We start from the raw sequence: 25,000 nt of genomic DNA, 5'->3' as shown, positions 1-25,000 counted from the left end.
GTGGTGTTAACATTGTAAAGGAATTTAGTGAGAGCCACATCTGGAATAGTGTACAGTTTTGGTCACCACAGTTCTGGAAGGACATCAATGCCACAGAGAGGGTTCAGGGCAGGGCTACTAGATTGATTCCAGGCCGACCTTGACTCAGCTATGAGAAGCGGCTGAAGGAGACGAGGCTTTATACACCAGAAAGAAGGTGGTTACGATGAGATATGATAGAGATGTTTAAGATAATGAAAGGTAGAGATAAACTAAGTACAGATGAATTATTCAACAGGGTAGACAGTGATCGGACCAGGGCCATCGCCTGAGAGTAAAGACGGTTGTAAAGCCGCTGTCACACCTTGACGTTTTAGCCAGCGTATGGCAACGTATCAAAATGTATGTAAAATGCTGGCGTACGCTGAACTATTGATGTTTTTTCCAGTTTTAGGTGTATTCATAATGAGTTGGACGTATGCATAACGTATTAGTAACATACACAGAACGTTTCAATAACATATAGATAACTTATACCAACGAATGCTTAGCGTGTTGTCGGCGTTCACAACCTATGCCCAACGATAGTCTAACTTATGCATAGCGCGCGGCAGCGTATCGCTGACGATCACGTGGCGGAGCCTATTAAAAGGCTGCGGCTCGACGATTCAAATCATAACCGCACTAGACATCGAAGTGTCAAGCCGCTGTCACACCTTGACGTTTTAGCCAGCGTATGCCAACGAATGAAAAATTTGCAGAATATGCTGGCACACGTCGAATATGTTATGGGTAAGTTTTGTATACGTTAAGAGCACGCTGGCATACGTCGTAGTACGCCGAGTACGTCGACAAATTTTAAGCATGCTGAAAAATTTTCGACCTATGCCAGTGTATGACGCACACGTTCCGCATACGCTGGCCATAAGTTGTAGGCACGTTATGCGATCGTTGAGACACGTCGCCACACGTTACTTGAAAGTTACTCATAAGTCGAAACACGTCGACGTAATGTTTAGCGTACCCGAAACTTATTTCTAAACTATGAGTAACGTGCTTTGAACCTATGTGTATCGTATCTCCAACGCACATTGACGTATGTAGACGTATTTGACGTCTTCCGGACGACCACTGAACTTACTGAACGTGTTTCAAAATTACAGCTATCGTATAATTTAAATGGCGTATTGGCAGTGTTTAGGGGAATTGGTATATAATAATGGGGTTCACAGGAGGAACCCGTCAGTGTTCCAGACTCCATGGTTTTTTTTTTTTTTCTTTTTCTTCTTCTTCTTCGGCATGACGGTGATGTTGACACTTCGATTTCTAGTGCGGTTATGATTTAAATCATTGAGCGGCAGCCTTTTAATTATATTATATTATAACCACACTAGCAATCGAAGTGTCAACATCACCGTCATACCGAAGAAGAAAAAAACAACAAAAAAAAAAACATGGAGTCTGGAACACTGACGGGTTCCTCCTGTGAAGCCCATTTTTATATACAAATTCCCCTAAACGCTGCATATACACCATTATACGGTTGCTGTAAGTTAGAAACACGTTCAGTAAGTTCTGTGGTCATCCGGAAGACGTCAAATACGTCTACATACGTCAATGTGCATTGGAATACTTTACACATAGGTTCAAAGCACGTTACTCATTGGTTAGAAATAAGTTTCGGGTACGCTAAACATTACCTCGACGTGTTTCGACTTCTGAGTAACTTTCAAGTAACGTGTGTCGACGTGTGTCAACAATCGCGTAACGTGCCTACAACGTATGGCCAGCGTTTGCGAAACGTGTGAGTCATACGCTGGCATATGTCGAAAAATTTTGAGCATGTTAAAATTTGTCGACGAGCTCGGCGTACTACGACGTATGCCAGCGTGCTCTTAACGTATACAAAACTTACCCATAACGTATTCCACGTATGCCAGCGTTTTTGACAAGTTTTTCATACGTCAGGCATACGCTGGCTAAATCGTCAAGGTGTGACAGCGGCTTAAGGCAGGGGACTTTCACTCAGAGAGTAGTTAATGCATGGATTGGTCTCCCTGGGAGGGCTGTGGCAGCAGAAAAAGTAGATAAGTTTAAATTAGATAGGTACCTGGAAGTTATGGAGATGTTGATAAGACTTTTAGGTAGTTTGAGCATTGATGGGTGATTGTGTACAGAATGCTGTTGGTGGGGGTCTTGTCAAGGGGGGTTGTGTGGCTGATGTTGTCTGTGTTTTAACCAAGCCCATGCCCCCTCCCCTGAGGGCAAGGAAAGGAAAAAAATATATAGAAACTACAAAAACTATAAAAAAATCATTAATTGAAAACTTTTTTTGCATTTTCTTCCCTGGATCTTGTGTGGTTGGATTAGTGTGGTGTTCACACAGGCAAGATGGGCTGAATGGCCTCCACCTTTGTTAGATTTCCTTGTTATTCCTTGTCATATGTATGTATGTGTATATACACTAATAATATAAAAATGACCGTTTTTACAGCCATTTTTCCCTGCTGTGCAGGGGTTGGGCTTTTTCTTGAGGCAATGTTTTATGGCCGGATGCCCTTCCTGACGCCAACCCTGGTCGCCTCTTACGACACACAGGGATATGGTACACCTATTCTTACCGGGGCATACACCGGGACCAGTACACTGGTACTCATTTCGCCGACCTCGGAAGGATGACAGGCTGAGTCAACCCCCTGGTGTATTAATTCAGTGGCCCAACGGGGCTTGAACTCAGGACCCTGGGATCCCAAGCCACCACCCTAACCACTAAGCCAACACCAGGCTTTAATGTGTATATGTATATATATATATATATATATATATATATATATATATATATATATATATATATATATATATATATATATATATATACACATACACATACACACACACACACACACACACACACACACACACACACACACACACACAGCGAATTGTTTTGTTTGTTTGAGACCCTACTCCTCTGAGCTCCTCAGGTTAATCGCCACAAAACTTTACATGATCACATTATTGACGACGCTGCACCGAAATCAGGGTTTAAAACATTCGTTTTCTCACAATTTATAGATTATGAACATCTTTTGCTGTTGCTTGCCGCCATCTCAGCAAGGATAGATCCATATATACAATGCTTCATAAATAGCCCATTTTCTTTTGGTCTTCAACCCGGATACCAATATATTTGGTGAGGTCGTAACCTCCGATCGTCAAATATCGTATCGAATGTGAAAAATAACGATCAATTAAGACCTTACCATGATCGGTAAAATTGGCGAAGGGGGAGTCACGTGACCTTCCCAAATGCACGAATAATTCAAAACCCGAACATGGTACAAATCCAATCCACACGTCGATTTAAAGGTAATTTTACTGCTCATCAAAAGACGTAACTCTCAAGGGTGAAAATAGTTTGTGGGGGAAAAAAAAAGGTTGCCATCTCAGCTAACTTCACCAAATATACACCTCAAATATACATGCATCGTATAGTTGAAAAGATCCAAGTGATTTGATGTTTCATTAGTTTCATCGTCGATGTCTCGCCTCAAATGAGAATTTTTTGGAGTGTCTATTGTTGGTAGAAACGGGAATTCAGTGTAAAAATTCAGTGACGAAATATCACCGTTGGTGGAGCCGGTAACCTTGGCAACCATTGATTTTCTAATGGTTTCTAATCACAATCACAGAAATCTTCAATCATAGGTGAGATATATTTAATTTCCTCCAATATTGTCGATATCTCCGACCTCTTAGCGATGTCTTATCTGAGGGGCCATTCAAAAATCATGTACCAAACGCGTCGCGGTTGTGGTTTGGTGGTGGTGGGTGTATGTCCAAACCTTATGGAGTTTACAGGGGGTTGGGGGTGTTTCCAGAGCCGTTATGTCACGACCTTTTTCGTTACATATTAAAACGAGCTGTAAAAGGACTTTTTGGATGTTTCTGGGTGAGCTTTCTCATACCCTTGAATGAGGTTCTCGATGAGCCATGGCCTTGCTGAGATATCTCACAATAAACTGGTCAATGGAAGAAAAAAAAGTGACGCCACCTCCATGAGAAGAGAAAGAAGAGGCTGCAAGGAAAATAGGTTGTCCGTCTCTACACTGCTGGACAAGAGTTTTAGAACACCCCCATTTTTCCAGTTTTTACTGAAATTTAAGCAGTTTAATGTTTCAATGTATTCTGAAATTAAAGCAAAGAACAAATTAACAATTGCAGATAAAAAATAAATCATGGAATCGTTTTGTTGAACAAAATTTAATCTAATTTTCTGACTCATCAAAGTAGCCACCTTTTGCAGATATAACAGCCGAACATACTCGTGGCATTCTTTCTCCAATGGAAATCAAATATTGTTCGGAAAGTTCTTCCCAACACTGTTGCAGAAGTTCCTACAAATGTGTTGCACTTGTAGGTTGCTTTGCTTTCACCCTTCGGTCCAGTTCATCCCAAACCAGCTCCATGGGGTTTAAGTCTGGAGACTGTGCTGGCCATTCCATGATTTGAAGCCTACTGTCTTGTTCTTTTCTTCCTCGGTAGTTCTGACATAGCCTGGAGGTATGTTTTGGGTCGTTATATTGCTGGAGGATGAACCCCTGACCAACTAGGCGTAGACCAGAGGGTATTGCATGGCGCTGCAAAATGCTGTGGTAGCCCTTTTGGTTCAGGGTGCCAGTCACTCTGTGCAAGTCGCCGACTCTGGATCCAGCAAAAGAGCCCCAGATCATCACGCTTCCTCCTCCATGTTTGACAGTTCGTGTCACACACTGAGGAACCATCCTTTCGCCTACTCGACGGCGTACAAAAACCCTGCGTGATGAACTCAAGATTTCAAACTTTGATTCATCGGTCCATCAGACCTTCTTTCAGTTTTCAGTAGTCCACTGGCGGTGCTTCATGGCCGAGGAAAGCCTCTTTTTCTTATTTTGCCAATTTAGCAATGGCTTTCTTACTTCCACTCGACATGTCAAACCTGCAGCTCGAAGTCTTGTCTTCACAGTTGAAAGTGAGACTTCCTTACTTCGACCAGTGTTAAGCTGTTCTTGAAGCTGCTGTCCTGTGAGCCGCCTATCACACAAGCTGTTGACTCTCAGAAACTTGTCTTCTGATTGTGTTGTGGCTTTGGGTCTGCCAGACCTCTTCCTGTCAGAGTTTTCTCCAGTTTCCAAGTGCCTTTTGATGGTGTAGGAAACTGTACTCACTGACACGTTGGCTTCTTTGCAATTTCTTCAAAGGAAAGACCTACACTTCTAAGGGTTATAATGGTCTGTCTGTCTTCCTTTGTTAGTTGTCTTTTTCTCGCCGTTATGATAGCAATATAATACTTACTGCAGTGCAATATTGTCCAAATAATGCTTCAGAGGGTGCAGCAACACAGGCTTTTTATACAGACAGAGGGTTTATAACTCATCAAAAAATTTGGGACACCTGTAGGAATTGTTTGCATCAACTTTCAAGGCTTAATTTCCTTCCATTTCTGCAGAACAGCTGCAGTTGCTCACCCATTACTTGTTCCCTGAAAAGGGCCTTTTTTAACAACTCTGAAATTTACATTATTTTTCAGTTTTTGGAAACCTAAACTTTTTTTAACCTCTGGCAGTTTACCGCTGAGCTTTGTACCATTTTAGGTTATTCACTGGACTTGAACTGCTCAAATTTCAGTAAAAACTGGAAAAATGGGGGTGTTCTAAAACTTTTGACTGGTGGTGAAAATATAAAACCAAAATGTTTTTTTGTTTGTGACCTTACTGTTTTGAGCTCCCAAAGTTAATTCATGATGAAACTTTCTACGATCAGATTTTTAACCACAATGCACCTAAATAAACGGTTTAAACAGTCATGAGGAGGTAATTTGGCCATTTATTGCCATGTTGCTCTCCAGAGTTTATTTACTAACATGAGGTAATTTCTTCACTCCTTTACACCCTGTCGACCCCATTATACCCTTTACACCCCTTAGATCCTTAAATACCCATTTTGGACCATTTTGAGACATATCGACCATCTTCAACCCTTTTGACACTTTTCAGACCAAAAGACCTATTAAGACCCTTTGAACAATTTCGGACCATTTGGACACCTTAGACCGCTTTTTCTCTTTCGCCCTTAGACCCCTTTCGACATTTCGACCAATTTATGAGCCTTCGACCCTTTTGACACTTTATACCTCTTTCTATCCTCGAGACCCTAAAAACACTTTTGACCCCTTTTCGACCTTTTTAAGACCTTTAAGCCCCTTTAGACTCCTCTACACCCTTTAGAAAAATCCAAAAAGATTCCCCCAAAAATCATTTTTGACGACGTTTTTTGTTTTGTTGCATTGACGTTGCATCACAAGTTGTGATGAATCGAAACTGATATCCCAAAGTGAAACTGAAACTCCTGACCTATGGATTATCGAATGGGAAACCAGAATGAAATGCTGTGAGAAATACTGAGTGGAAATTGCCAAAAGCAAACCTATGGGGGAGTATTGAGAGAGGGGGCAGGTTCGGGACTGAAGAAGTGATGTGAAGAGGGATAGGTGCCTGTAGGTGGTCGGTTGGCATGGAAAGAACTTTGGTGGTGATCTGTCAGGCGATCGGCCCAAAACATGCCTAAATTTGTTTCCCAGCCGAACTTTCATAATGTCACTTTCACTCCCAAGTAGTACTTCGGAGGTACAACAATCATGGATTGGAAATCTTCGCTGGTGGAATGGAACGAGGTTGCCAAGATTAACAGCTCCACCATATGCGATATCTGCACACTGAATATTTACACTGAATTCCCGTTTCTACCAATACACACTCATTTGAAGTGAGATGGCGATAAGCCTGTCAATGATGGGTACCCTGCTAGTTGTTTATACTTTTCGTTTGGTGATTTTTTTTATTCTTCAAAGTATTGTGAACTTGGTACATTGTCATTTGTCAATAAATATATAGTTTTTGATCTCCAGTACTTTGTTTCATTGTTATTTTGTTGGAGCTTTAAGCATGTGTGTTTATTATTCAGGTGATGGAATTGTGCCATCTACAGCAGCTCCTGTCGTCCAACACCCTCGCTTCCCTGACTTCCTGGAATCAATCCCAGGTACAAATGTGGACCTGGGGACGTTGGAGAGTGAGGGAATGGCAGTTGAAGGAGATGAGCTGATGCCCAGCCTTCAAGAGGCTCTTAGCTCCGACTTGCTCAGTGATGTCGAGTCGGTGCTGAACCCGACAAAGCTTGACCAGGATAATCTTCTTACTTGGCTCTGATGCTGTAACTTGGGACGTTCAACACCACTTTGACGGTGGTAAAATTTGCCATTGGAACTGTCCTCTTGAGAACATTGGAAGAATGGGGACATCAAGAAAAATGTCAACAATTGCTGCCATTTTTCAAGGATATATTCTGATATGAAAAGTATCAAAGCTTGCTGGTATATTATTTCTAAGCTTTGTGGATTAACAAGCTCTTCTCAACCAGGTCAAAATAATTTTCTCACTTCATGGAAGTTTATCACTTTGAACCTACAAAAGAGAAAAGCCATTGGATTTTTACTGTGGGTTTGAGACGGTCAACCTCAAGTGCTTAGGACTACAGTACGTGCAGTGGTGAAGAAATTGAGTGTGAAAGTCATTCTGCCAACCGGTAGACCGAAATCAGGAGTTCAAGAGTTCAACCAAAGGTGTGAAAAAAAGAGGCTATTAATGCATTATTTTATTTAGGTTACAAAAGTTGTACTCTGAGGGAAGAATGTGAGTGTGTTTTTATTTGCTCATATAACAGTGAGCCATGATAGCTTGTGTAAGGTCTTAGGTCTCGAAATATGATCAATATGGAGAAAAAATGCAGAGTACAATATGGATTAGGCAGGCAGTGGATGTAGTTTCTGTGGTTATTTTTTTTTTATCATTGATGAGTGAAAATGCATTTTTAGATATAGAATTATTCTCCTGGTGAGCCGGCGTTTGCATTACAGGATCGTGACTTACCACTTCCTCTTTCTTTTTGTTTGTTTTTTTTTTATCATGACGAAGTCTGTCTTTGATTTTATACTCTAAGCTATTTTAGACTAGTCCACTAGAGGGCATCCTTGCCCTCCTATTCTTTCTATCTCATTCTGGTCTTCCTCATTTGCCTCTGTTCATTTTAACGGGGAGCTTCACACATGGGTTGGAGGGTTGGTTGCATTTGCATTCAATTTGACTCGCTGAGTGTTACCAAGTTTATGTGGCAAGGTTTTCCAACTGGTGTAATTGCCAGGCACAATCTGGTATAACTCGGGTCATAAGTTATTGTTGCTAACCAAGGCTCACCGCTACAAATAAGGATTTGCAGTCGATGATAAAATAATTAAGCCCTTCTCTGCAAGGGTTGAGAAAGTGTACCATAACATTGTTGCTTGAAGTGCCTTTGATCACTAATATTTACTGCATATCCTGAAAGCTGGTTGGTGAGGGGAGGGGCGTTGATTAGAAGGATAAGAAAAGGAGGGATATTGGGGAGCACAGCGGCTTACGGAGAAGTTAGGACAGAAGAATACGATGTTAAAGGGACATGAAATATGTGGAATGTATGTGGCATTTGCAGGCAAAATGCTCACAGCATCCTTGTTTGTATATGCAAATATATGGCAAATATAGTAATCAGGTGCATCTGCCTTTGAAAAATCTGCCTTAAAGATGTTGGACACAGGAAAGTGGAGCAGAGTTCGCTTGGAAATGCAGCTGTAACCTTTTGGGAAGTTATTAAAATTGTTATTTCGACCTCATACGTTTCCACTAAAGGAAAGCACGTAATTGTTGGATTCCTTACCGCTCCCCCTTCCACTTCCAAGGGGTGTTAAGTGTAATAATATGCAGAATAGGATTACAAGAATAAAAGTCCTTCAAATTTCAGAGCATGATGCCTCTGGATCAATAAATCTGGGAATGTTCTACTTCGGAAAATTGTTGACGATTAAGTCGAGGTATGTTTGGTAAGTATGTTGGGGGAATTTAGCAAAAAATATTTGGACCAAAAATGATCAAAATAGTTGTCCCCCACCCCCCTTAAGCTTATATGTGCTAAACTGTATTTTCACCATGCTATGAAAACTGACCATTTCGAACACAACCTTTGAGAGAAAAATAACTATTTGAATATACTGTATATAATCCACCAGAGTATTTTGTTATACATGTGTCAGGAAAGGGTTAATTTGCAACACACTTTACATCTTGGACTGCAGGTGCAGTATTGGACATAATGGCACCTCATAGTGCTTCAACATTCAGTACTAAACACTATGCCGTGGTGCTTCACATTGTATGCAGTGAACAGCATGAGAAACTGCTCATGGAAACAGTACTCAAAACTTCCTGCCAGTGAATGGCACCATCAAAAGCCTTTTTTTCCATAAAGAGAAGTCAAAAAACAAGCAGAGGTCATAATCTGGGCTGAACGAGGCATGGGCTTGCACAAACATTTTTTTCCCTGCTTCGACGAAGTGTAGTTTATGACTATAGTTAAGCCAGGTCACCCAGGCAGTGTGTGCAGTGAGTGGTGGCACGTTCTCAATTGCCGTATTTTCTTGTAAGGCTGTAAATTTTCAGCACTTTATTCTGGAGTAGCAGACTTGAGACCAGAATGTTATTTTTCAACAAGCACTGGTGCCAGATGGTGAAGTTTTCCTCGATTTGCTCTATCTTTCTAATTATGGAGCACATGGTTCTGCATCTGCTCCATTTGCTGCAGCATGTATTTCCAGCATCTTGGCCGTATGCTTCCTTCCAGTAAATAAGACTGCCTGGAGCCACAACCAATGTCTCCTGCCATGATATCCGTGGATTTGCCATCTGTAACTTGTGCTATAGCTGCTTGTTTCTCTTCTAGATTAGAGTCTAGGTTTTGTATGTGGCCCTCTTATTCCCGTTTTTGGACATTTGTTGATTTTGTGCTGGCCATGTGATGCACGACGCAAAAAAAGTTGACATTCTCATCCAAATTCCAAATCTCTAATTTTATGCCAAAGTTAAAATGGCCATTCTAAAAATGAAAGTCGAAAATTGGAAGTGAAATGTCTGAATCGCAGAAGATCATCGGCAGAACCACGTACACACATGGGTGCTGAGACATGACAGTTGTTGTATTTTACCTTACAGCTTTACACATGCTGTACCTTCAGAAAGTATTTACACCCCTCAAATTTTATCACATTTTGTTGTTACAGCCTGAATTTAAAATGGATTAACTTGAATTTTTTTTGCCACTGATCTACACAAAATACCCCATAATGACAAAGTGAAAACATGTTTTTAGAAATTTTTCCAAATTAATCAAAAGTGAAAATCTGAAATGTCTTGCGTCAATAAGTATTCAACCCCTTTGCTATGACACTCCAAATTGAGTTCAGGTGTATCCAATTTCTTTTGATCGTCCTTGAGATGTCTCCACAACTTTATTGGAGCCCACCTGTAGCCAATTCAATTGAATGGACATGATTTAGGATGAAACACACCTTTCTATATAAGGTCTCACAGTTGACAATGCATGTCAGAGCAGAAACTCTACCATGAAGTCCAAGGAACTGTCCGTAGAACTCTGAGATATAATTGAGGGGAGGCATCATGGGAAGGGGATAAAACCATTTCTCAAATGTGGAAAATTCCCAAGAACATGGTGAGCTCTTTCAGTTGGAAATGGAAAGAATATGGAACTACCCAGACTCCTCCAAGAGCTGACCGTCCGACCAAACTGAGCAACTGGGCAAGAAGGACCTTGGTCAAGGAGGTGACCAAGAACCCAATGACCACTCTTACAGAACTACAGAGTTCCTTGGCTGAGACTGAAGAACCTGCTGGAAGGACAACAATCTCTGCAGCACTTTACAAATCGAGGCTTCATGGGTGAGTGGTCAGATGGAAGCCACACTCCTGAGAAAAAGGCACATAACAGCACGCCTGAAGTTTGCAAAAAGGCACGTGAAAGACTCTGAGAGCATGAGGCAAAATATTCTGTGGTCCGATGAGATGAAAATTGAACTCTTTGGCCTGAATGCATAATGATCAGAATGGTGAAAACCGAGCACAGCTCATCACCCATCTAACACCATCCCTGCTGTGAAGCATGGTGGTGGCAGCATCATGCTATGGGGATGATATTCAGCAGCAGGGACTGGGAGCATGTACGGATAGAGAGGAACAATGAATGGAGCCAAATAAGGCAAATCCTTGAGAAGAACCTGCTTCAGAGCTCAAAAAACCAGAGACTGGTGAAGATTTACATTGCAACAGGGCAATGACCCCAAGCATACAGCCAAAGCAACACTGGAATAGCTTCAGAACAAGACTGTGAAAGTCCTTAAGTGGCCCAGCCAAAGGGCAAACTTGAATCCCATTGAGAATCTGTGGAAAGATTTGATGATTGCTATTCACCGACGCTCCCATCCAACTTTACAGAGCTTCAGCAAATCTACAAGAAAGAATGGGAGAAAATCCCCAAATCCAGATGTGCAAAGCTGATACAGACATGCCCAAAAAGACTCGACGCTGTAATCACTGCCAAAGGCGCTTCTGCAAAATATTGACTCGGGGGGGTGAGTACTTCTCGACGCAAGACATTTCAGCTTTTAATTTTTAATTAACTCTTTTCTAAAAACATGTTTTTTACCTTGTTATTATGGGGTATTTTGTTCTGATCAGTGGCAAAAATTTTTTAATTTAATCTATTTTAAATTCAGGCTGTAACAACAACAACTGTGACAAAAGGGGTGTGATTACTTTCTGAAGGCACTGTATTAGTAATGGCCAATTGGGGACAAATGTGTAGAGGTTGTGTAATATGTGTGGATACTACAATGAATGAACGCATATAAAGGATTCCTTGGATATTTCCGACATATACTGAGGCAATCAAATAAAGCTTATTGTAGAATAAGAAAGCTAACGTCCATAATGTAACTCAAGTACAGCCTATGCTATGGAATGGAATAAAGACATTAAATAGTTATAAGGATGAAGCTACCTTAAATAGATGAGAAGCCAACCAACCACCCAATCAACTGTACTGCATTTAGCTAAACATGAAGTTCATTGCTAAATAGCAAGGCTAATTCACTATAAATGTAGCATTAACTCCAAGGCTAACTATTTCACTCTTGCCGAAAGTTGACCTGCTCACAACCCCGAAACTTGTGCATGACCCCAGCCCCGAAACCTGTGCGCGATCCCAGCCCCAAAACCTGTGCGCGACCCCAGCCCCGAAACCTGTGCGCGACCCCAGCCCCGAAACCTGTGCGCGACCCCAGCCCCGAAACCTGTGCGCGACCCCAGCCCCGAAACCTGTGCGCGACCCCAGCCCCGAAACCTGTGCGCGACCCCAGCCCCGAAACCTGTGCGCGACCCCAGCCCCGAAACCTGTGCGCGACCCCAGCCCCGAAACCTGTGCGCGACCCCAGCCCCGAAACCTGTGCGCGACCCCAGCCCCGAAACCTGTGCGCGACCCCAGCCCCGAAACCTGTGCGCGACCCCAGCCCCGAAACCTGTGCGCGACCCCAGCCCCGAAACCTGTGCGCGACCCCAGCCCCGAAACCTGTGCGCGACCCCAGCCCCGAAACCTGTGCGCGACCCCAGCCCCGAAACCTGTGCGCGACCCCAGCCCCGAAACCTGTGCGCGACCCCAGCCCCGAAACCTGTGCGCGACCCCAGCCCCGAAACCTGTGCGCGACCCCAGCCCCGAAACCTGTGCGCGACCCCAGCCCCGAAACCTGTGCGCGACCCCAGCCCCGAAACCTGTGCGCGACCCCAGCCCCGAAACCTGTGCGCGACCCCAGCCCCGAAACCTGTGCGCGACCCCAGCCCCGAAACCTGTGCGCGACCCCAGCCCCGAAACCTGTGCGCGACCCCAGCCCCGAAACCTGTGCGCGACCCCAGCCCCGAAACCTGTGCGCGACCCCAGCCCCGAAACCTGTGCGCGACCCCAGCCCCGAAACCTGTGCGCGACCCCAGCCCCGAAACCTGTGCGCGACCCCAGCCCCGAAACCTGTGCGCGACCCCAGCCCCGAAACCTGTGCGCGACCCCAGCCCCGAAACCTGTGCGCGACCCCAGCCCCGAAACCTGTGCGCGACCCCAGCCCCGAAACCTGTGCGCGACCCCAGCCCCGAAACCTGTGCGCGACCCCAGCCCCGAAACCTGTGCGCGACCCCAGCCCCGAAACCTGTGCGCGACCCCAGCCCCGAAACCTGTGCGCGACCCCAGCCCCGAAACCTGTGCGCGACCCCAGCCCCGAAACCTGTGCGCGACCCCAGCCCCGAAACCTGTGCGCGACCCCAGCCCCGAAACCTGTGCGCGACCCCAGCCCCGAAACCTGTGCGCGACCCCAGCCCCGAAACCTGTGCGCGACCCCAGCCCCGAAACCTGTGCGCGACCCCAGCCCCGAAACCTGTGCGCGACCCCAGCCCCGAAACCTGTGCGCGACCCCAGCCCCGAAACCTGTGCGCGACCCCAGCCCCGAAACCTGTGCGCGACCCCAGCCCCGAAACCTGTGCGCGACCCCAGCCCCGAAACCTGTGCGCGACCCCAGCCCCGAAACCTGTGCGCGACCCCAGCCCCGAAACCTGTGCGCGACCCCAGCCCCGAAACCTGTGCGCGACCCCAGCCCCGAAACCTGTGCGCGACCCCAGCCCCGAAACCTGTGCGCGACCCCAGCCCCGAAACCTGTGCGCGACCCCAGCCCCGAAACCTGTGCGCGACCCCAGCCCCGAAACCTGTGCGCGACCCCAGCCCCGAAACCTGTGCGCGACCCCAGCCCCGAAACATGTGCGCGACCCCAGCCCCGAAACCTGTGCGCGACCCCAGCCCCGAAACCTGTGCGCGACCCCAGCCCCGAAACCTGTGCGCGACCCCAGCCCCGAAACCTGTGCGCGACCCCAGCCCCGAAACCTGTGCGCGACCCCAGCCCCGAAACCTGTGCGCGACCCCCGCCCCGAAACCTGTGCGCGACCCCAGCCCCGAAACCTGTGCGCGACCCCAGCCCCGAAACCTGTGCGCGACCCCAGCCCCGAAACCTGTGCGCGACCCCAGCCCCGAAACCTGTGCGCGACCCCAGCCCCGAAACCTGTGCGCGACCCCAGCCCCGAAACCTGTGCGCGACCCCAGCCCCGAAACCTGTGCGCGACCCCAGCCCCGAAACCTGTGCGCGACCCCAGCCCCGAAACCTGTGCGCGACCCCAGCCCCGAAACATGTGCGCGACCCCAGCCCCGAAACCTGTGCGCGACCCCAGCCCCGAAACCTGTGCGCGACCCCAGCCCCGAAACCTGTGCGCGACCCCAGCCCCGAAACCTGTGCGCGACCCCAGCCCCGAAACCTGTGCGCGACCCCCAGCCCCGAAACGTGTGCGCGACCCCAGCCCCGAAACCTGTGCGCGACCCCAGCCCCGAAACCTGTGCGCGACCCCAGCCCCGAAACATGTGCGCGACCCCAGCCCCGAAACATGTGCGCGACCCCAGCCCCGAAACATGTGCGCGACCCCAGCCCCGAAACCTGTGCGCGACCCCAGCCCCGAAACCTGTGCGCGACCCCAGCCCCGAAACCTGTGCGCGACCCCAGCCCCGAAACCTGTGCGCGACCCCAGCCCCGAAACCTGTGCGCGACCCCAGCCCCGAAACCTGTGCGCGACCCCAGCCCCCAGCCCCGAAACCTGTACACAAATACAGTACTAAGTCCAAGGCTAACACTTTCGATCTCACTTCCAGCAGTTACTTTGCAAAACACCACTTTAGCAAGCACACATAGTACATCCTTATTTATCCATGACTTGACAAATAAATTCTGCAGTAATACAATATGGTGTATGTATTGGCATCCAGTGTGTCACTTTGTACAAGATTTGAAATTGCAATTTTTTATGCTAATTCAATATCCTGCTTTATCCTTCGGATGACGACCACTGTGTTCAGCATGAAATTAAAATGTATAAATTGCCTTTTCACACTCAAATTAACAACAAGCAACATGGTGCTATGATTGACAAAGTAGAGAGAAATTAATTGTGGAGGAATGGGTATTTTGTGTTTCGTACTATACTGTATTCTTTCTTACCATTCCAAGGTAATGACACTTTATATACACTCTCCACCATAAAAATGCCGACCACATGATTGTTGTTGCGATTTATGTGGCATCATGGGATACAGACGAGGTGCAAACCTCTGACAGGTAAATGCTGAATAATTACATGTCCATTTCATTGTGAACTAATTTCGGAATGCTACATTGTGGCAAATATTTTCATATAGACATCCAACATCAAAGTAACAATCTCAATACAGGGTATGTCCACCTCCTGCAGCAATCACTGCATTGTACCATCATTGCATTGACCATATGAACATTCAAATCTGAGCCTGGGGAATCGCATCCCCTGCCTGAATCGGCTTATTTTCCACCTGTCTTGGTGAGGTTTGAACACCGTATTCAATGATATCCCAGAGATGTTCAGTTTGATTTAAATCTGGTGAGATGGCAGGCCAGAGTGTCACGACATTGAGGTTGACATTTACTTGAAGAACATTCCTTGTTTGAATGGCCTTGTGAGCAGGGGTAATATCATGCATAAAGATTATTCCTGGATCATGTTGTTGAAAGGCAGGCAACACATGCTGCTGTAAGATTTCATTGATGTATCAATCTGCCGACAGATTGTCATGGATACGGATCATGTTGGTGTGAAAGGTTTCAGCAATACCACCCCACATCCTTACACTTCCATGTCCAAAATTTACGGCTTCCTGGACAGTCTGAGGCATATCACTCATTGTCTTCTGTTGACCCATTCACAGCCATCATGCCTTCCAAAGAGAAACCTGTATACAGCACTTATCCATTGTCTCCGTATTCATCAGACATGCTGATTTGAACACTGCAAGCATGAAGAAAGAAAGAAGAAAGAATGCTTTATTCGTTAGCCTGATACAAAATGTTAGTAAAAAAAAAAAAAAACAACGAACAATGAAAGCTTCGAATTAAAAAAAAACCGAGATCGCACGAACATTTCCTATACGAGGTATAAATGTAATTAAAAAAGAAAAAATCATTTACTGTAATTTTAGGGTATCAAGGCCAGGGAACGACAAGGCCGATTTCCGGCCGTGGCCGTGCCCCGAAAAAATTGTGAGAAGTCTAGAACTGATATTCGCTGCCGAAAAGTTGACACTGAGCGGACTTCAAAAACGTGTGAGGGTAAAGCATTCCAAATTGGAATGGTTCGAACTGCAAAAAAAATTTTTCGCATTTCTTTATTCACTCTAATCCATTTCAATCAATATTCATGATTTTTCCGTTGACCTGACCTAGAAGCCATTTCAAAATAATCTGAAAAAGATAAAGAAACTAAACCAAACAGGATTTTATACACAAAAACGGAGGTCCCTTACTACTTCTTCATGTTCCAAGGATTCCAATTTCAGTACTTTCAAACGATCTGGATAAGATAATCCAGCCATTCCTGGAATTCTACGCGTGAAGGATCGCTGAACACGCTCAATTAAATCAATATCTTTAATTAAGCACGAATTCCACACTTCTGTGGCATACTCCAAAAGTGACCGAATGAAGGTGATGAACATTTTCACCAGAAAGTTTCTATCTCTACAACGAAACACTTTAAAAATTAAAGCAGCCATGATGAATTCCTTTTGTGCTATCATTTTGCAGTGTGCACTAAATTTAAGATCGTCCAAAACAATTACACCCAAATCACGCATACATTTAACCGAGGAAACTGGAAAATCTTGGACTTCATACTGCGTCTTCGCAGCATGCTTGGATGTGTTTCGGTGCAAGTCTTAGACGCTGGATAGGACGAGAGCATGGTTCCTTGCATCATGGAGATGCTGCGATACGGTGTTGGCACTTATCTTGCAGGGTCTCTGGAGTGTGTTTGCAGTACTCGGGGAAGTTTGAAACCGATTGCGTAGATGGGTCGTTCGGATGTATCGATTCTGAGCAGGAGTCGTTATCCTGGGACATCCACTTCTTGGCATATTTCTTATTGATCCAGTGTCTTAATAACATCTTCTGGGGGGGTCACAAACTTTTTCTCCTCACGTTAAAGACCCTTGCAACATGCCTTTTGGAAGACCCTGCTTGAAGTTGTCCAATGATTTAATACCCCTCATTTTCTGACAGACGTCGCATTGTAATGGATTGTTGAAAGAGGTATTTCTTGTGTTTCTTGGATGATTCACATGCTGGTATCTCTGAAGACTTTCAAATTTGTTTAGAATGGCTCTTGTCAGCTCTAAAAACCTAAGGTGCACCAGTTGCACATGACGAACGATTATTGCATGAAGCAATCACGTTACTTTGAAACTTGCAATCGGATGTTCCATACATCCCTCGTGCCAAAAAGGCATTTGGAATGAATGCTGACAGTCCTACAATTACATTATCAATTCTACATGTTTAGTTTTTTTTATGGTGGAGAGTATATTAAGGTCCACATTAAATTACAGTGAAGTATGAGAAGGGGCCAGATGTTCTCTTAGCCCCTGCTGGCAAGTAACAGTGACCATGCTTGACAGCTTTACAATCGGCTTTTAATAGTTGTTTAAAAATAATAATAAAATGAGCACCTGAGTTGTAAAAGACTGCAAACCTCCGTCTGAAAACATTTGGCCATTCATTGAAACACCGAAAATCTTTGTGTAGAAATGGTGCTCAAAATTTCCGATGAGTGCAGAAGGGGGGGAAGGGTGGTCTCAGACCTCCTGCTTGCCCATGCCACATCGAGATGTTTATCCATTGATAACTTTCACAATGACTTAATCTCCATCTTCATCCAATTCATCAGCATTGCTTGTTTTTGCAGATAAATTATATTTTTTTTATTGCGTCTGCTGACTAAGTTGCCAGAGGCATTATGTTTTCAGGTTGGCCGTCCGTCCGTCCGTGCTAATTTTTTTCTGTTTTCTCTGCAACCGCTTTTCTGATTGATAAAATTTTCGCCAAATGTGCGACTACTCATGTATGTAGAATGTTTTGATGATAATTATGACATCATAGTCCACGTGGTGTGGCAGCCATGTTTGGAAAAGGGAAAACTTTGAACCTCTGTAGTTCCGAAACCGCTCCATGGAAAAAATTGAAACTTGGCACGTGTGAACTACTCCCCATGGGATATGAGTGATTTTTTTTTGATGACATCATCGGTGGCTTCATTATGTCATAATTGCGTACGTTGAACACTTTATCTGATCAGTATGAAAATTTTTGAGGGTCATCTCAGGCTAAATTGCATGGGGGCAGGGGGATAAAATTGATGATTTCATTGGTCACGTGGTTCGGCAGCTATATTTTATTTAACATAAAAACCTTCAAAATTTTCTTCTCTGAAACGGCAGAACAGATTGAGGTGAAACTTTACAGGTACGATTGCCTATCCATGAGGAACAAAACGTTCTCCACCTATGACGTCAAAGGTCACATGGTTTAGCAGCTATTATTTTTTTTTGAAGAATTAGCTTTTAAAAATCTCCTTCTCCAGAACAGCTTGACAGATCGAGGGGAAACTTCACCCACGTGTTCCCCGAGCCTTGGGGATACCAGGGTGTTCACGAATATTCAATCGGTCACATGGTCTGGCAGCCATATTTGATCAAACTAAAATCTTCAAAAAAATTATTTCTCTTGAACCGCTTCATCAATCAAAATGAAACTTCACAATTATGATGTCATAGTCATGGGGACTATATGTTTGTTTGTTTTTTCAACCTGATTGGACGCATGGTCTGCCAGCCAGAATTATTTAATATTTAGAATCTGGGTTCAAGGATTTCAATTAAACTTGGTAAAAGTATGTACAATGATGTAATAATGTGGGCAGCGGCATATCTGGCTTGTCTTGCCGTCAAAGAGTGTCCTAGTTTTTATTATTACATCTATAGCCATCGTTATTCCGAGTTATTGGAAGCTCCGAGTCAGCTCTAGCCATTGCAAACGTACAGCAGAGTAACATAAAGGAATGGATGCAGGGGTTTTTTTTGGCCGAATTTGAGATCATAAACACAATAGCTCGAACTAAGAAATTTGAAAAATATTGCATGAGAATTGGCAGGGTTAGCATTGGTGAGTTTGAGAGTTGACTGTAATTACAATACAATTCGAAAATTTTTGTCTGTTCAGCCCATTTCAATAGTTACCATGTCACTCCTCTTTCTTTTCCAAGGTGATAGTTAAAGTTCCAAAGGTTATGACGGTGAGTGAACGTACTTAAAGAATATCACGTGTTTACACCATACAAATATATTAGGATAATCCGTTGTGGCTTAAATGTTAAGGCTTGTACCAACATTTTATGGTTGGTCATGAAAAACAAAATGGGATGGGTTTGTTCGGGGGTAGGTTGGGTTTTTAGAAAGAGGGACTAATGCTACTAAGTAATCAGGAACACTAATTTTCAATCATGTTTTACTATGTTTGTTTTATTAGAGCAATCTCAGGCATGCATTTTTCTTTACTGTCCAGGCTTTCTTTACTTTCCTATGATCACTTTCTTATACTGCCCAGTGTGTGGAAAAATATTTTGTGGTATGAGGGTGGGGGGAGATAAAGGGGGTGAGCAGTGCTTATGGTTGGACATTCTGAAACCTACTTTTAATTGCTCTTTGGACAACCACAACACACGTGAATTACATATCCACCTGGAGTCCCATACAGTATCGAATGTTGATAAATCCCCGTTGTACACCAGAAACAGAAATGAACTCTCTTGAAAGGTTAAAAATACTACTGTCCACTCTCAAAATTGTGCTGCTTTCGGTTTTGTATATCAGCCTGCAAAATTCCATTTGACCTGTACTGTCTGTGTGAAGATGTACACCTCATCATTTACACCTGTTGTATGTGAAGCCAATTATACAGCACTACTTGAGCATGAAGGTTGTCTGGCATAATGGTGCACTTTTTCTTTTTCTTTTTTGCAGGATTGAGGCTCATGGAAGAGCAATATGACTTTAGAGACTTGCTGTTTTTGAAAGATACCATAATATCTTGAAACTCGAGCTTAAATCCAAATGGGGCAGCCATTCGTCTGGCTTCCTTGGAGATGTCGCCCTCTGCTGGTATTGCAATCACAGATTTTTTTATATGTTTATAATTTGATACAGATAGAATAACACATTGGCAAATACCCTACCAACTAAGGTGTCTCCTTCTCTGCCTTCCTCCTGCCTTTGTCTTCCCCAGCTCTCTTCCCTTTTCTTCCATGTCCTCTCATGCTTTCCTAACTTCCCTTTTATCCCATTTCTTCAACTCTTTCAATTCATTTCCAGCCTTCCCTTCCCTCCCCATCCCCCTCAACTCCTTCACATATGTAGATGGCCCAGACGTACCTGAGGACCTTTTTTGACAACTCACTGAGCACAAATATAATCTCTGACGGGGTAACATCATTACGGATGTTGCAGAGCAACCAGATTTTTTTTGATTTTTTTTTTCCTTTTTCTCTTCCTTTCTGTTATTTATTTTGTTTATTCTGTGTTGGCATGCTGTGTTGTTTTGCAACTCATATATGTCAAAATCAATCCTTGCAAAAGTGTGGAAGAAAAAAACTTTAACAAAGTTTGAAAAAAACTTTAACTTTCACAACTTCGACATTTGAACAAAGTCAATAATGATCAACAGTCACAAAGTTATCCCTTGAATCAGGTTTTTGCAGATTTGTAGCATGGCAATTCCACGCAAATAGTATGAGGAGGTCAAAGTTTAAATTTCAGAGTTGAAGCATGTGTTTATGTCAGTGGAAAGGCAGAAATGTGCAGTTTCAGAAAATATAATAATCACTGAGCTCATATGCCTAGTTTGTATGTGTTATTTGATGAAGTTGATGACAAACATTCCATGGGACAAAAAATATATATGTGATCTCACTTTTATCACAAATAACAATTAATTTCTTAATTGGTTAATTCATGAGGCTTGGAGCCTAAAACTGTTCCCCATATGGTTCTCTGAAGTGAATTGTTGAATTTGATCAACTGAAGTCATCAACCGAGCTGTTATCGACTGAATTATGACAATCTGTAATTAAATTTTAATTAATGAAGCAAATGCCACTCCATAACAAAAATAAGACACTTCATTCATTACTTTTCTCATTATCTGGTGGAAGTGAAGAAAAACAAATTTTATTTCATCAATAACTCGTACCACTCATTGTTGTCTAAAAAAAATTAAATGTGATGCAAAGATTAAATAAACCATTGTCACTCCATAATGTTATAGCGTAACAGGCTGCAGTCATTGATGAAATTTATTGGTTTGTCACTCAAAAAAATAGGTGGTATGATGTCAGCTGTCCCATAATTCAACAGCTGGGTACTGCTACTTTCTGATGTCGGCGGTTCATGTTGAGCATAGTGAATTTTGATTGATGTTAATTAGTCTTCCTTCCAATGAATGGCAAGTAAAAACGATATTCCTCCTCGTTCCATTGTCGTTTGAATGCAGCTAAATGAATATTTCTCTAACACGGAGCAATCTTTAACAAGCTGACCATTAAATTATTCAAATTATTCAATAGGCAACCCAGATTATTTCCAAATCCATTGATGTTGCAGTCACAATGCCTTTGACTGCTGCTGAGCACCAAAAGCATTTTTGAGATGAACACAGACAGATGCAAGGAGTTGGATGCGAAATGGAAAATTGATGCGTTGGCACCGAATCTTGCAAAAGCTCAGAAAAATCGAATAAACCGTCAGTGGTGACTTTGGGAGAATAAAAAAATGAAAATTTTGTGTCAATCAGATAAGCGGTTGCAGATATAACTGAAAATTTGCATGGATGTATGGACGGATGGACAGGCAACCCGAAAACGTAATGCCACCGGCGACTTTGTCAGCGGAGGCATAAAAAAAGAAAAATTACACCCCTGTGGCTGCACGTAGGTCTGCATCCCAAGCTTCCAAGAATAGCTCCACACTTTTGAAAGGCAATGAAACGAGCCAGTGGAGCCCTCCCAGTCACCGAGGAAACGTGCTGCTGTTGTGAAACGACTGGCTTTCGTGGATACACCCATTTACATGACTATAAGGAATCCACCCTTGTAGTCATGAATTCAAATACTCAAAATAAAATATTTGCTCAAGTAGGGGAAAGTCATCAAGTGTTTGTTTGTTTTTTGCATGGATTTTTTTCCATCAAGACGAGACATTTCATGGGTGTCACCGGGTCAGAATGACTTTGTAACTTTCAAAAAATAAAAGGAGAAGGTAGAGAAAAGCTTCCTTATGATGACCAAGCGGGAAGTGCACTGACTGTTCTGTGACACGTACCCTGACAGCACGAAAGGGCAATTGAAATTTACAGAACTCCATCCACCAAATGTCTGCCTTCATTTGAAGTTCCCTTACAATGTCTGCCTCTGCCAATACCATGAAAATATCCGCCTCTTCTTGGAAGCCTTGAAACCCCATGTAGCTGCACTGTACATCACATATCGAGAATTCCTGGGAGGCCATTGTGTGTAATCAGGATGATTTTGAATCCATGTTGGGAAAATGGTTCCACTGTCACGGCGAATTTGACACCGCATATGTCGTTGACGATGAAACTGTTTGTGCATTTTAAGTGGTTCCAGTTGGAGACAATTGAGCAGCCGGTAACAAAAGTGGTCAAAAATGGACTGTCCAGGAAGTGTTATGCAAGGTGTACAATTCTTCATTTTGCATACATTCATTAAGAGGAAGCAAAGTGATTTATCCGAGGAGTGATGCAAGGCTGCTGATGGGCGTCTCGTCATTGTTCAAGTTGACTTTACTGAGAACTATGCTACAAAATCATCATAATGCTGACATCAAGGTACCCGAATGTCAAGGTGATCGAGTTTTTCTCAGATAGCGCAGTGTGTCAGTTCAAACAAATTCATGCTTGCAAATCTCACATTTCTCCAAGAACTTTTTGGAATATTATCCTGGAATATTTTTGCAACCTCGCATGGTACAGGAGCAGTCCATGGGATCAGTGGTGATGTCAAGAGGAGAGTGTGGTTGATTAATCTGGCTGGTGAACCAGCGTAAGATCCTGAATCCTTTGTCGAAGTTGCAAAGAAATACTGCAAGAAAATCAAGGTGCTGTCTGTCACATCAGCAGACGTTAAGAAGGATAGCCCAGAACTAGATTAACACTTTCAGTCTGTCACATCGTTACCAAGAACCCACCAACCACACTGTGTGAAACCAGTGAGTCGATTACGTAGTTGAGGCTGCCATGTTAACATGGCAGCCTTAACAGCTGAGCACTTTGAAGTGGTCAGTTTGCACCAGTAGTATGATGCATGTACATCCTGGTGACTATCACCATTCAGTATTGCTGCAAGAGGTCCACCAAAGTCTTCGTAGGCCAGGTGATTTAAGTGGCAGATGCCAGGTGCCTTGAGGTTTCTTTTTTTTAAAAGAAGACTGGGCTCTACAGTTTAGCTTTTGTTTTCCCAGAGAAAGAAGATAAGTGCTGGGTTGATGTACCACAATATGTAAATGTCCGTACCCAACCATACATTGACCATCGTAACCATTATGTGTTTAAGAAATGTCCGTTGACTTCACTGGAGTGAAACATCTTGTACAGACCGGTCTGAACAGCATTTCATTCATTCAGGCACACACCAGAAGTTTCTGATCTTAAGTAATTTAAAACACATTTTCCCATAGTTCATGTTGATAATTAGTAAATGTTTACAATTTCCTAAAGATCTTGTTCAAACATTTTAATCGATTTATCACTTCATGTTCCAAATTCTTCGTTAGCTTGTTCTGTCTTTACCCTGGTATTGTATGAATAATTTTAGGGCCTCTGGCAGTTAGTGATAGACTCGTCACTCCGTAAAGGAAATGTCACTCCATAACGGCAAAATTTCAGCTTATTCTGAAATATTGGGAGATATCTGGAAGTTCCAGAAGACCTCTTCTGGAAGTGCAATCAACAGTGTATCTAATCATAATATTTCTGGAATTGTATTGCCATGTGGAGACTTGACTTTTAAATAAATGTCCATGTTGTTTGATTTACATCAAAAGACAGCGTCACTATTGAACAGATTTTTGGTCGTTAATGAGTTCATATTCACTTAATTGGTAAGAACTTCATTAGTATCCTTGTGAAGTGCATCTCAAAGGGTGCAATATGCTGTGCGGAGAGCAGGAATCGGTTGCATGGCCTCGGTGCCACAAGTTGTGGATGATCACAAAAATGACTCCGATTGTCACTCCATCACGCAAGGAATTACCCAGCACTCAATTGAAGTGAGCAATGTAATGGATGTTTGATCCGAAATTTTCAAACTTTATAACCCGCAAGGCATACAGTGGACAATTTTTTGTTTTTTATTTTATTTTATTTTTTTAAACCTCAAGTTGCTTGTGTTTAGTTTGTGCTTTGTTCAGTCTCTCTGCCAAATCGGAGAAGCTTGGTGTCAAAAACGAAGGCAAGTTTGCAGGTGGGTTGTCAAAGTCTGCAAGATGCATTGTGACGTTTCGTTCCGTTGGCCTGAAGAGTGGCTGTTGGAGGTAGTTTAGCGGTAAAAGCTCCGATTGTTCTCAATGTCACGTTTCCTTTAACACTAATTAATGCAGAGTTGACCATTTTATTTAATATGAACAAATTTTATAAGTTCTCTTCATTCGTTCTTTTTTTTTTTTCTTTTTTTTCTCCTTTTATTGTTTGTGACTTGCCTTTTCTTTCCTCCTGGGTGTATGTAAACTCCTTAGTTTACAAGGTACGTTCTGAAAGTGTAATAATTGTACAAAAGATGAGAAGCATTCGCCACTTGTGCCTTTATGCGACGTTGATCAACAGCTGCAGAGTAGGCGTTGCTGTGATTCTGCAGTTAATATTTTGTATGCCATAGAGTCATAGATGCTTTTCATGCCTATTTTTATACATAAGGAAAATGTATCATTTTGAGGGTTTCTAGGTTATTGCATTCATGACAATGATGTCTGCACGCATATCTGTCCCAATAAGGGCTGGATTTTCAAAACTATGCATGCATTATTGCTGGGATTGTAA

Source organism: Eptatretus burgeri, chromosome 7 (assembly GCF_056783735.1).
Source record: "Eptatretus burgeri isolate ZD-2024b chromosome 7, Ebu_testis_v1, whole genome shotgun sequence".
In the NCBI taxonomy this organism is placed as follows: domain Eukaryota; kingdom Metazoa; phylum Chordata; class Myxini; order Myxiniformes; family Myxinidae; genus Eptatretus; species Eptatretus burgeri.
This window is presented reverse-complemented; position numbering follows the sequence as displayed.